Genomic DNA, 14601 nt, shown 5'->3' with positions numbered 1-14601 from the left:
TAGTTACACACCCAGTATCTCTGAAGACTAGTGTGGCCATTATAGATTCATGGCCCACCTGAGAGAAAGAACCCTTTGTTGCCAAAAGTCTGTATTGCGATTTTTTTTTGTGCCTCAAATGGAAATGCAATGTAGTAGAAAGTGGCACTTGTGCTTCGACAAAAATGATGTTTGTATAATGCAAATATGTGTTCCCAGTTAGGTCTAACACGAAGGCTAAAAACTTCAACAGAAAATGCTTAGGAGTTAAGGAAATAGATTAATCAAAAGCTGAACCAGGCTTAAATTCAGCAAGCATTTTTACTCTGGTTTATAGCATCAAGCTGAAGCAGGAAAAGAAAAAGAAAAAACTTTCATGGTTATTTTACACTGACAGTTCTGCAGACTGAATGCCTTAATCTACAGGCTCTCAGAGTTTGTGTATAGTCCTATGAATTAGCTGATGGTGTCTGTCCTAACAATGAATTATTCTTTCCCCCTTAGGAAAGATTTCCAACCCCATGTGTATGTGTGGTAGCACTTTTAAGAACCTGTTTAGTAATGCACGTTATTCATTTGTTTTAGAAACACTAGCTTGTATACCTTAAGTTAAGAAGTTTCAAAATGAAGGTCTGAATGTGCCAGGTAACAAAATGTAGGTCTGTTTGTGAAATATTTTGCTATTTGATTTAAGAAAGTAATGCACTAATGTCTTTAATGACTGCTAGTTCCTAGCACCTTCTTAGTTCTGGTGACCCTAAGAAACATTTAACAGCCTTGGTCAGGTATTTTAACTGTTCAGTAGAAAAGGCAGCCCCCACCCCGAAGTTATCTATCTGCCTTGCACTATTTCCCTGGAAGTCAAAAACCTAACATTTGAGCAAGCTTCCAGTTAGCCTTCTTCTGCCCTACATACTTCTTTGAAGCCCAGCAATCTTCTGAGGGCTCTGAACTAACATCTGTATACAACTAGAGTAAACGTGTTGAGAGTGATGTTAAAAACATTAAGAAGCAGGCTGATTTGTACCACAAGGTTAGCCTAGACGGTGAAGGTCTGCCCAGTGTATGGAGTTAGATTAGTTCTTGGCTCCCAGGTTGGTCATAGTTAAAAGAGATTCTGCTTGTAATATTAATTTTCTTTCTTATTGTCTTAGCCCTATGCAGAACCTTGGTTTGTAAAAAGCTTCTGGTAACCCTTCTGAGACAAGCTGAGTAACAAGCTGGGAAAAGTCAGCAGAAGCTTCCTCACTTACTTTGCTCTCTGTTGCCCATCCTTTGGCCTAACATTGGAGCATGGGAAGCTGCTGGCTCCTCTGTAGAATCATAGAGTTGGAAGAGATCACAAGGGCCATCCAGTCCAACCCCCTGCCAAGCAGGAAACACCAGGAAACACTGTAGTGCGATGGGTCAATCAAATGGAGATGCAGAAACACACCTGTTCTTCATCTCCATATTGAAGAGGAGGGAATATAGGGTGGCAATGACCAGGGCCAGAATAATCCTGGTCAGGCCATGCAGGCCCTAAAAGCAAGAGGAACTCCATTTTCTAAATCTCTCTGCCTCTGATAGAAAGTAATCCAGACAGCACTTTGCACACAGGCACAGCATGTTTGCACATCTAATGCAAAGATCTAACCACACACAGCACTTCTGAGAAATTCTAGCAAACTAGACAGGGCCTGTTTCAACCCACTGTCAGAGGATGTAGCCCTGCCACAAAACCGCAGTTACACGTGTATGAAAGTACCAGGTACATAACGCCACTTAGTGGAGTTAGGTAAATGACTTTGCATCTTGGGGTGCTCTCTCTTGATTGGTTGATGAAGTACTGCAGAAAGGCTGATCTTCACTCTGTCAAAAAGGTATAAAAGCACTCTGTGTATGCCCATGGGTTGGGCAGAATGAGAAACTCATTCTCACTGCCACCATTTATTGCAATAAATGTTTTAATAAATCTGTTTTATAATATGTACAACTGCCTGAGATTTCGTCTGGTCAATTTGGGAAGCCAATCATCCATATTACATTTCTGGTGACCTTACATAATAATCTCTTCATTAAAAGCCATCTGAGCCAATGGTAGTAAGGTCAACACACGCACACACAAACCTTGTATTGCGGTTCGTATTCTTACACTGCTGTGCAGACCAGAGAGGCAGCAGGGATGTCTTTATCTAATGTGCTTCTGAATTGTTTTCCCATGCCAAATTCTGTCCTCTACCTATGCACAACAGCTGCCTGAAACGTACGCAACCTCGCTTCTGTTCTCAAATCAGACAGAAGATGGTTTGAAGGAAAGCACTTCAAACGGGGATTTCTCAAGAAGCTACAGGATACCTATGAATGTGGCTATTGTCGTGTGTGCTCCGCTTCAATCACCAGTGGTGGGAGTGTGCTGGAGCTGGAGTAAGCAGCAATGTACATACAGCCTTGCCCTGACAGTTGATGGGTTTGGGCTATAAGGAAAGTGGAATAATAATAAACCAACTGGTTAATAAATCAAAGTTCTCTGGTAGCAAAACAAATGATTCATACCCCACAATTTTATGCACATATCTGATCAAATCAATAAGGCATAAACTCGGTTCAGCATTAGCAGGAACAGCAATTAGGAGTGCTACCCACGCTAGACTCAGCCTTCCATCCCAATTACAGAAATAGAAGAAGCATTGGGAGGTGTTTGTATGTGTCACTGGGAAAGAGCTTGCATAGAGCAATGAAGACTAGGTCCAATCCCTAGCATCTCCAGGGGAAGTCTCATGTCTGAAATGCTGGAGATCAGCTGCCAATCAGTTTTTGGTTTGTAATAAACAGAACAGAAGGCAGCTTACTAGATTCACTTCAGAGAAGCTATTGCTCAATGAAAAGCAACCCCCCCCCCATGCACAACTAGATGAGGGCCTATTAACTCGGTAGCTGAGCATCTGCTTTGCATTAAGACGGCCAAGTGTCCTGCTGCACAGATGATAGTCCTTGGTTTGAAAGCATCCTCTAACTAAGGGCTCTGCAGTCCAAGAGCTGCAAGAAAGAAAACCTGCAGAGGCCTTGAAGTTTCCCATCCACAGTTGGTAGCTAGAGAGTAGACTAAGAAGGCACACAGGCCACAAGGAAAGTGCCACAGCTCAAGGGTAGAGCGCATGCTTTGCCTACAGAAGGTCCTAGGTTTAATCTCTGGCATCTCCAGGTAGGACTAGTAGAGACCAGCATATGAAACCAAAGAGAGGAGCTGCCAGTTTGTACTGACAATACAGAGTGAGATGGACCAATGATCTGGCTCCATATATGGCCACTTCCTATGTTCTAGGCTAATATCTTTGAATACCAGTTACCAGAGAGTGCTTGCATGTTTCCCACAAGCTTCTGGTTGCCACTGCAGGAACAAGTTCCTGCAATAAATGGACCATTGGCCTGATCCAGCAGAACTTTCCTTATGTTCTCAGAAGTTCATATGGTCACATTCATGTCTCCCACCATAATGAGATGCATTTTAGTTCTACCGGTACTCATATTAAATAAGTTATTTCTAAATCTGTATCCATATGTATACATTAGGACATTTTGGAGGGGAGTGTTGCAAATCAGTATTATCCTCTTTGGTGACGATGTGTAACTTTGCATGCTGGAGGAGCCCCATGCGCCAACCTTGGGATATCCAGAAAAGGATGACCCATGGCTGAGAAAGTCACACACACACCACGGACAGTGTCAAGAGAGGAAGCAAAGAGCCAGAGTTAATAGAAGACTGTTTCATATAAGCCCATAAGAGAGTGGGTTGCAGCAAATGGGGAAAACGATAGCTGAGTGGTGGAATACATCACACAACTTTGCATGCAGAAGGTTCAGTCCCCAGGAATTAAAAGCATCTCAGCAGAGAACTGGGAAAGACTCCCCCCTGCCTGAGCCTCTACAGAATCAACAGCATCCAGAGCATGTCTGACATTGATCTACATAAGAGGTTGAGAACCTGTGGATCTCCAGATGTTGGACTCCCGTTCCCACCATCATCCCTGGCCATTATCTGTGCTACCTGGGGCTGATGAGCCCTTGGACTAAAATGGAGCATCAGGTATGACAAAGCATAAAGCAGCATCACAGATCTGAAAGTTTTATTTGCCAGAGCCGCTCCAGCTCCTGTCATACACTTATCAATTCATTTATTCTGATAAGGCAACCCACTTCTTTAACCTGCATATATTGTACAGATGAACTATCTTTGCATATTTCTTGTTTCTTGTGCATGAGATTATTCCCCACCTACAATTAGGAGAAAGAGCAGGGGAGGGTGGCACAAGGCACCAAGAGTCTACTTGCAAATGACTGGAAATCATATTCTGCTCCTCCCTGACCCTGGTTTCAGAAATGCCAAAGTACACACACTCACACACTTCCAAGATTGCCCTACATTTGGACACATGACACAATGCCCTCATTGAAGCTAAGCATGTCTGGAGTTGGTTGGTGTGTGCAGGAGAGGCTACCTGGGCACCTCTATGTTTACTGCCTCTATTTATTACTAATATATGTTTACTCTGTGTTTACTCCATGTGTACTATGATGGAATAAAGGTGGTGAGATAGATAGATAGATGATAGATAGATAGATATAGATAGATAGATAGATAGAGATATATAAGTAAAGAAAGGAAGCTGATGGATTCTTAATTACAGTATATTGAATTTGGCATTCAGTACCAAAAGAGGCGACACGGGTGGCACTGTGGGTTAAACCACAGCCATTAAACTGTTTCCGTGTGCTGCTCTGGTTCGCCAGAAGCGGCTTAGTCATGCTGGCCACATGACCCAGAAACTGTACGCCGGCTCCCTCGGCCAATAACACGAGATGAGCACCACAACCTCAGAGTCGTCCACGACTGGACCTAATGGACCTAATGGTCAGGGGTCCCTTTACCTTTACCTTTACCAAATGAGGCAGTCAGACAGAAAACATAGAAAGCCCTGGCTTGGGAACACCATCTATATCAGCAAGTTTTACTTTTGGGAGCACAAATGATAGTGGACTAGATTAGGGCTGGAGAATCTGTGGCTTTTTAATTTTTGGAGAGAGAAAAGTAGGGGTTTTCTGATGGAATGCAGAGGGTGCTATAAAAGAAGCCACTTCCTCACTCCTTGGTGCATATATGGGTTTTTCTACATTTGAGCGTTATTCAGCTATTTCTCCACTTTTCCTCATGCGGAGTAGACTGGAGTAGTCCACACCTGTGTGCATTTGAAATTGTATATGAGGAGCCACTTCAGTCATTCCTGTTTATATGAGTAGCCATTCCCTTTTGTGTTTGTTCCCCACATTCTAATTTGTTGATTTTATGATCATAGCATTAACTGGGCATGTGTGCTGATAGTTGTGCATATTCTTTTTTAAAAAAAAAAAAAACCCTGCATGAGAAGTGGCCAAAGCACACAGATATGCAATTGTAATATTGCTTGTGCATGCAGTTTCCCAGTTTTGTGCATATCTGAGGGATCGAAAGGGGGTGGAGATTTCCTGAGTACAGCTGGTAAAGAAATGGAAGTATTGAGGAAGTAGTGGGAATTGAAAAGGCAGTAGCAGAAAGTGGTCATTTATTGCCCACCAACCCAAAACTATTGAAACAAATAATCTGTGAACCAAGTGGGATACAGAAGGAAAACATGGAGATTGGTATTGCTGAAAGATAATGCTGCAAATTAAATTGGGGATACAAACAGCTGCAAACACAAGGTAAACGTGGATGTGGACAAGGCCTGTTATTATGATGCTTTCACAACAGCATCTGTGTTGTTTGCAATTGTGACAGTTAGAGGCCTGGGTGTGAGGACGGGAAGATAACAGGATTTGTGATCAGGTGGAAAATTGAGGCTGAGGGAGGAACTCTTCAGCACTGCCCATTCTATCAGCTCCTCCCTTACTCAGACATTTCCTTCTTTCTTATTGTGACAGATTCTCAACAAAAATTCGATGGAAGAACCACCAGGAAGGCAGAAGCACTTCTTAAACTGCAGCCAACTGGTGCCTGTTCGCCTAACTTCTACAACATTGTACAGTTATGAATTGTATAATTAGAATTGTGCATTGTAAGCTGCCATAGGAATATATCTACCTTGAAAAAGAACTTAAAAGATGTTTAAATACACAAGTGAAAACTCTGAGCTGGAGAACCAGGCTTGTCACCATTTTTTTTTTCTGGCAAGGATTTAACCCTGGCACAGCAGGCAGAAATCCCACAGAGGAAGTTCCCCCTCACTGCACCCACATACTGAGAAGGCCATATTGCATAATAGGAGATGCAGACACAAATCGGTACTTCGCCATAAAGCTCACCGAATTACCATGGAGTAGTCACACTGTGTTTCTCCAACCACACAGGAATGTTGTGAACATAGAATAGGTTTGAGAGAACCATGTATGCTACCCTAAGCACCTTGCAGGAGGGTTAAAAAATGCCACAGATAAATGTTGGGTGAACTTCACCAGTTGAATTTCTGCCTGCTTTGCATTTGTTAAAAGGCACTGGAGGCCTGCAAAGAAATAATGAAAAATGAATGTGGGACATTAACAAACGAGGGGTGCCTCTAAAAAGCAGAAAACACCTGACCTCCCCATTATTGCAGATCTCTTAAAATCAGCATTCTCTTCATGGGGTTACTGATGATAATGTCCAGTGTCTATTTGGGAGCCCCTAACACAAAGTTAGGGACGCGGGTGGCGCTGTGGGTTAAATCACAGAGCCTAGGGCTTGCTGATCAGAAGGTTGGCGGTTCAAATCCCCGTGACGGGGTGAGCTCCCGCTGCTCGGTCCCAGCTCCTGCCAACCTAGCAGTTTGAAAGCACGTCAAAGTGCAAGTAGATAAATAGGTACCGCTCCAGCGGGAAGATAAATGGCATTTCCGTGTGCTGCTCTGGTTCGCCAGAAGCGGCTTTGTCATGCTGGCCACATGACCTGGAAGCTGTACGCTGGCTCCCTCGGCCAATAACGCGAGATGAGCGCCGCAACTCCAGAGTCAGTCACGACTGGACCTAATGGTCAGGGGTCCCTTTACCTTTACCTTTAACCCAAAGATATTCATAGAGCATCTGCCAAGGTTCCTTGGAGCCATAGGTGCTTAGGGTAACATACATGGTTCTCTAGCATCCACAAAATTCCCCATGAGGGGTTGGGCACCCACAAATTCTGGCGCCAGGGTCATGCAAGGTGCATGGCACTCACGGCCCTGGGCACCCACAGTTTGGGGCCAACTAGGCACTCCTGCTTCGAGCTCCATAATTCTATCATTTCCTGTCCCTGTTGTGTGCTTCCAGCAAGGTGGAGGGCAGAGGACCCCTCGGCAAAATGATGCCAAATCCTTCTCCCACTTCCCCAGTTAAGCAACTTTTTGTACTGATGATGCTAACAGCTGTATGGCAGACAGACGTTCACAGTATATATAATACAGCAAGTGTTGTAATTAAGAGAAAGTGCTGCAGTGTTCTTGGCTCAAATGCCACCTCCTCTCCAGGACTTGCCTACCTTACAGGGCTGTTGTAAAGATTAGTAGAAATAGCAATGAGCACCAAGGAAGAGATTTGCATAAGAAATAAGAACCGCAGCAACATTTCACATCACTGCATCTGCATACTGGAGGAAAATATAAAGCTAACATTTCAGGAAATCTGCTGGGGTGGGGGTGGGGAGAGGGGAGGAAGCGGCAATTGTTACAACAAAGCAATGGACCATGCTAGCAGCTGCCAAGCTGGACTTATAGAGAGCATAGTGTGGCATAGTGGTTAGAGTGCTGGTTTAGGGTCAGGTTCAAATCCACTGGGTGATCTTGGGACAAATGCTACTTCTCCATCTGGCCTACCTCACAGGGTTGTCGTGAGCATAAAATCTGATGACTTTGTACGTCACCTTGAGCTGCTTGGAGGAAAATGTGGGGTAAAAATGAAATAAGTTGCCAGGATATTTTTTGGGGGGGGGGAGTGATGTGCTTTACATGTATGGTGTACATGTAAAGCACACTGTTTCCTCCCAAAGAATCCTGGCAACAGTGGTTTACACTTCTTAGGGCTACAATTCACCGGACCCTTAACAAACTACAGTTCCCAGGGTTCTTTGAAGGAAAGCGATGTGCTTTAAATATATAGTATGCAGAGCCCAGATAACTGTTCAAAGCCAGGCCAGCTCATAGAATCGTAAATTTGGAAGCGACCATGAGGGCAGGAATTCTCAACAGGTGGCACATTGGGGAATTTGCTTTCCACAACCTGTTGATCCCTGGTGGGAAACAGTCCTCCCACCTCAAAGAAAGGAAAATCAAGGGAAGGGAGGGAAAGAGCAGGGGAAGAAGGGCAAGAGAGGAAACTCGCTCATCTTTCAAACCAAAAAGGTGGTACTTACTCGTAACCTCAACAGCAGTGGGTCCCTTCTCCAAAGGTGTCCTCGAGCATTTAACAGTACTCCCGCCCTCACAGCTGTGGCTGGAGCAGTGCTCTCCCTGCTAGTCCTAATGCGCTCAGCGGCGGAGGTGTGGGCAAGCCAGAATGCGTCCCAGACAGCTAAGGCTGCCCTTGCCAAAAAAAAAAAGGCCCAGCCTTGTTATGGGAGGGAGATGACAATGTGGGTGTGTGTTTTTTGCCCTTCAGGGGATCAAACAGGTTTCTCTTTCCACAGCAGAAAATCTTCCCCTCCTTCTCTCTCTCTCTCTCTCTCTCTCTCTCTCTCTCTCTCTCTCCCCCCCCCCCCCCCGCACTTTGGCAAAGAGGTGCCTCTCCCTAGTACATTCCTTACATTCTCTGCCCTCTGTCGCTAGAGACACCCTAGGCTGACAAGGAGAATTGGAAACCAAGTCACGGTAGCTTTTTTTTTTCTTTCCCTTTTGCTTTTGCCAAATTCTGTATGGGGAGTAAGGTTTGGCGCTCAAGGAGGGTTCACAAACAGCCACCTTGTGAATCAATTCCCCTTCCCGTTCTGTACAATTATTCAGCTGCTGTTAACCAAGGTCTCCAACCTAAAGCACCCATCAAGGGACGGACAGATGGCTCTCACAATAATCCCCACAACAAAAAGTTAATAAAATGTTCATAGACTGGGCCAGTGTTTCTCAACCTTTTTTGGGCCACGGCACACTTGTTCCGTGAAAAAAATCACGAGGCACACCACCATTAAAAAAGTTAAAAAATTTAACTCTGTGCCGCCCTATATTATAATTATGACTGTAAGAAACACTTGCCAAATATTGCTTTCCGGCGGGTTAGTGTTGTGTATTGGCGGCCGCCAGGCTCGTTTGCACTGAGCTTTGGGAAAGAGGAGGAGAAATATTGCTTTCCGGCGGGGCAGGGTTGAGTATTGGCGGCCGCCAGGCTCGTTTGCACTGAGCTTTGGGAAAGAGGAGGAGAAATATTGCTTTCCTGCGGGTTAGTGCTGTTTATTGGCGGCCGCCAGGCACGTGACAATGCAAATCGCCCTTCTAGTTGCCGCACGTCGCGGCACACCAGCCAGCGTCTCGCGGCACACTAGTGTGCCGCGGAACAGCGGTTGAGAAAGGCTGGACTAGGCTATTGAGAAATTAGCTGTTTTATTTTGCTACTTTTGTTGTTGTTGTTGTTGTTGTTGTTGTTGTTGTTGTTGTTGCATTTTTATATTTTAGGGAACTTATTTCTGTAGGAACTTGGGAACATAGGAAGCTACCTCCTGCTTTGTTCAGACCATTTGGTCCACCTAGCCCATTATTGTCAACACAAACTGGCAACAACTCTCCAGGGTTTCAGGCAGGGTATCTCTCCTCCCGTATAGATACAGGAGATTGAACTTGAGACCTTCTGCAAGCAAAGTAGATACTCTGCCACTGAGCTATAGACCTTTCCTGAAAGACATATGAACATAGAAAGCTGTCTTATACCAACTCAGACCATTAGCCCATTTAGCTCAATATTGTCCACACTGACTGGCAGCAACTCCTCAGGATTTCAGGCAGGCTTCTCTCTCAGTCCTACCTAGAGAGGCCAGGATTAGAACTTGGAACCTTCTGCATGCAAAACAGATGCTTAACCACTGAGCTACAGACCAGATAGGGATGAGGGACAAACTCTTTCAGTTTGCATTTTAATGCAAACCTAATTCACACTTCCCGGACCAATATGCAAACTGAAACATGGCTAGCCTTTGAAATTTGCACTTCTACAAATTTTGTGACGCTGTTCACCCAACCAAAATGTGCACACAAAAGAAAAGAAAAGAAAAGAATTTATTAGGATAAAGTGTGCACACAAAGTGTAAGTATGGATTTTCAAGTTGGATTTTAAAAGTCCACAAAGAGGTGCAAAAATGTGGTTTTCTAAAGAATGTAAAAATGAGAAACTAAGGAAAACATTAACAGCTGATTCTTAATGTTCATTTTCTCTCCCCGCTTCATTTTTCTGTTCACAAGGAAGATCCAGAATGTTAGCCTACTACGGTGAAGTCGATTTAAAATATGCAATTGCTGTCATTTTTAAATGGTTTTCTATGTAACTGGGTTTTTTTAAAAATATATATCTGCAGCTGTTTTGTCTATGTAATTATTTTACACATGTTTTAATTGTATTTTAATTTTTTTTGAGGCGCCTCATTAGAAACAGTTCATAAATCAAGTAACAACTACAGCAACAGCTGCACCAACTGCTACTACTAAAAGTGTTGCTAGCCCTGTGCTCAAACACTCTTCCAGCAACGATTGGGCAGTCATTCTCACTTTTAGCTTTCAGGCGTATCTCGAAGACTTTTTATGCCAACAGATCCTTCTGTACTGCTTTTCAAGGTTTTTATTTTTAGGTTGCTATACCCTGCCCTGGTGTTTTGTGAGAGGGCGGGATATAAACACTTTCATAAATAAAGCATGGTGTCATTAAGGGTTTGAGAAAACTTGAAGCTCATGTATAACAAGAAAAACCAAAGCAACCTCTTGACTCCCCCCTCCACAAATCCAAGTGCCAATTTATGGCATGCCAAGTTCATTAGACATGCATAGAAGCCTACTAGAGACAATCCACTTTTCATTTGGCTGCCTTCCTAGAACTGGACAAAGCAGGTGAGCTGTCCATCATCTGGCCATTGGCAATGACATGGGTATTGGGCTCCATGTGACTTAAGGAGCCAACAGTTTGGTAGACATGATTTGCACTATGCATCTCTGCATAGTGCATCTGCAGAGATGCATATTCTTTTCTGATTTGTGCAGTTTGCTCTGCATGTTCAAGTGTGTGTGGTGTGTGTGTTTCATTCTTGTGTTTTGATTTGCTAACACTTGTGCTTTGGTTATAAATCCTCAAGCTCTCTAAATGAGACTGATGAGCCCAATAATGATTATTTGACCTCTCAGTGAACCACTGTGGCACCAAATTTCACAAGCCAAGTATAACATCAGGCAAAAGCCTAATCTCTTTCCAACAGCTCTATATTTAAGAGCCTCAGAACTTAATTGGATTCCCCACTGTTTTCAGTAACCGTCAATCTCCCACCAGGCAGAAGGCAAGAGGCTGCTTTCCTTCACCCTTCTCTTTCCCCAAACAGGGTGAATGATGCTGAAAGTCAAGAAGAAGGGTGTGGAAGTCAAACCACCCATTTGATGAAAGGAAATCAAACAGGTTTTTCATGAGTCTTGCTCCACAGAGCGTCTCTCCTCCTTAAGTGTGAGTGGCAGGTAGCAGGCAGCCCTCTTGCTAAGGCTGACAATCAATCCAAAATGCATTCAATTTTGGTGAAAACAAGAAGAGTCTCATGGAACCTTAAAGACTAACATGTATTATGGCATATGCCTTTGTCAGCTACAGTTCCATGCATCAGATGCACAAAGCATTATCCTAATGGAGGGGTGATTTTAAACAGTGAAGGCAGAAGGAAGTGAGATACAAAAAAAAAAGGGACAGGTGACGAGAAGTACACTATTATCAACAGTGGCAATTCACAAAAATGTTAATAATACAGAAAACCTGGCATCAGTAAGCCAAATAATGCTTGTAAGTGTGATAAACGATCCTTTTGTCCTGGGTTCATGTTACAGTCTTCCTCTGAAATTGCTTTGGTTCCAGAGTGGCCACTTGTAAGATGAGTTAGTATCCTGGGAAGTTAAAATATCCCCACAGACATGACACCGCCACACGCTCACTCACACACAGAGAGATGCCATTTCTGGTGTCAAATTTGTGTCTATTTACTCTTTACTGTAGAGATGCTTGTAGGAAAGTGGAGTAGCTTTCACCATTCCCACAAAGCCTTGGGGTTGTATGTCACTTTGTACATCGTAACTGATTCCACCTGCCATTCCATTGCACAGCCAACTAATTTGGAGATAGCATTCTGGAGCTTCTAACGCCACCATGAAATATCCAGAAATGGGACACAACAGAATGGTTTCTTTTTTACACAAATGCAGTTGTTCTAGAACAAGCTTCTTGACTCCAGCAGCTACAAAGGTTGGTTCAACAACTGTCCTGCAAGCTTCAAAGCCATTAAAATGACCCCAGTCCATTTCACTATCTTGAATCTTCAACTTTCATCTGCCTTCTAACACCGTTGTGCAATAATCTCTTTGACAGCTTTAGCATATGCCTTGTTAGGATTGTGCAAATGGTTAGGATTGTGCAAATGGTTTAAATGTCTCATTTGGATTGAATATTAAACTTGTTGCTGCTTCAAAAGTTGCATGCTTTTAATTTTGCAAATAGTCTTCAGCAGTATTGTAAGCGGTTATTTTGATGTTGTTGTGGCCAGTGGGCAAAGCAAAACAAAACAAACATATCCATCAATCTAAAGAAAGCACAGGAAATGTCTGCTATTTATTAGCATTGCCCCAGATTTCACAAAAGTACTGGCCCAACACCTAAGATTTGTGTTTTCATGACCCAACTTATTCCTGTGGTTGCTATTCATTTTAATGGTTTTAATACTAAGTTTTGAATTGTTGCAACCCACCCTGGAACCTGCTGGTTAAAGGCAGGTAATAACAGCAGTAATACTCATAAATCTGAAAGGTCCGTCAACCACAGGACATCTTCAACAAAATGGCACCCTGTGTCCCCCCCCCCCCATTTAATTTGGATTTTTCCAGTCTGCAAAAATGCAGAATTTGGGGGGGGATCCAATTCTTCCACCTTGCAGCCACTTTCCATCCTTGGTAACATGGTTGTAGTAGTAAATTGGTCAGGCAACATCAATAGTATTATTAAAAAGGCCCACCAGAGGTTGTATTTCTTGCATCAACTAAGAAAATTTAATTTGCCCCAGCAAGTGTTGATCCAATTTTACAGAGGTACCATTGAAACTGTTCTTTGTAATTCTGTTACTTCCTGGTATGACAGAGCTTCTAAGATGGACAAGAAAAGGCTCCAACGAGCAGTAAGAATTGCAGAAAGGGTAATTGGTGTTAGTTTGCCTTCAATAGAGACACTTTATGCTGTCCGAGCTAGGAAGAGAGCAGAGGGAATTGTTGCAGATCCTTTGCATCCTGGTCATCATCTGTTTGATTTACTTCCATCCGGATGTCGCTATAGGTCTAAAACGGCTAGGCACAGGAAGAGTTTTTTCTCTCGTGCCATCAAATTGTTAAATTCATAGTTGTGTAGCGGAAGGGGAGGCCAGTTATGGGTGGGGTTCCTTTGCTGTGTTATTGGATTGTGAGTGGAATAGTGTTTGTATAAGTTACGTTGTATAAGGTACATTGCAATGTAGTCAAAGCAAAATTCCAAGTGTGTTGGTACTTGGCCAATAAATTATTCCTTATTCCTTATAAAATTGCATGTCACCTATCTGTAGATGTGCTGGAGTGCATTGTGTGGACAAACACTAACGTTCCGTGTGGGTTTGCCATGTATTACTCTATCCCCTACTACAGTGGTACCTCTACTTACGAATTTAATGCGGACGCACATTCGTAAGTAGAAAAAAAAATTGTAAGTCGAATCCCATAGGAATGCATTGGGAGAAAAAATTCGTAAGTCGAAGCAACCCTATCTAAAAATTCGTAAGTAGAAAAAATCCTATCTAAACCGCATCCAAGATGGCGGACGGAGCTCCGTTCGTAAGTAGAAACGTTCGTAAGTAGAGTTATTTGTAAGTAGAGGTACCACTGTACTTCCATTGGTGAGTTGTTGATCTATTAATGGTTTTTCTTCTTATACTAGACGGAATTGTTTTCATGCTGCTTCCCACTCCCTTGACACCATATATTGTTTTTAAATGTACTTTTAAGCTGCCCAGAGAAAATAAGAAGAGCCCTGCTGAATAAGACCAGTGACCCATTTAGACAAGTATCTTGCTCTCGGTGTCCAACCAGATTTTTAAAAATGACCCCTGGACAGTTAAGGCGACTATGGGCTTGCAGTGTTCATCTCTCTTTCAGTCCGAGGGAGCTGGCGTTTGTCCAAGGACAGCTTTCCAGGTCATGTGGCCAGCATGACTAAACCGCTTCTGGTGCGATAAGGACACTCTGATGAGTGCCAGAGTGCACAGAAACGGCGTTTACCTCCCCACCACAGCAGTACCTATTGATCTACTTGCACTGGTGTACTTTTGAACTGCTAGGTTGGCAGGAGTGGGGACATACCAACGGGAGCTTACCCCGTCACGGGGATTCGAACCACCAACCTTCTGATTGGCAAGCCATCAGGGGG

The 14601-nt window shown here is 43.5% G+C and overlaps 1 protein-coding gene across 9 annotated transcripts in view; it reads right to left on the bottom strand.

The window, feature by feature from the left end:
- Nucleotides 1–8648, bottom strand: part of ZNF185 (zinc finger protein 185 with LIM domain) — a 79048-nt gene extending 70400 nt beyond the window's left edge. For 6 of the 9 annotated variants that reach the window (XM_035113827.2, XM_035113830.2, XM_035113829.2 and 3 more), the window contains exon 1: nucleotides 8354–8648. The gene's annotated coding sequence lies outside the window, so the exon portion shown is untranslated. The remainder of the gene's footprint in view (nucleotides 1–8353) is intronic. The other 3 variants (XM_035113831.2, XM_035113832.2, XM_035113833.2) reach the window with 1 other exon arrangement.
- Between the last annotated feature and the right edge of the window lie 5953 nt (nucleotides 8649–14601).

The sequence above is a fragment of the Zootoca vivipara genome, chromosome Z, assembly GCF_963506605.1.
Source record: "Zootoca vivipara chromosome Z, rZooViv1.1, whole genome shotgun sequence".
NCBI lineage: Eukaryota > Metazoa > Chordata > Lepidosauria > Squamata > Lacertidae > Zootoca > Zootoca vivipara.
The sequence above is the reverse complement of the archived record's forward strand: the minus strand, read 5'-3'. Positions and strand labels throughout refer to the sequence as shown.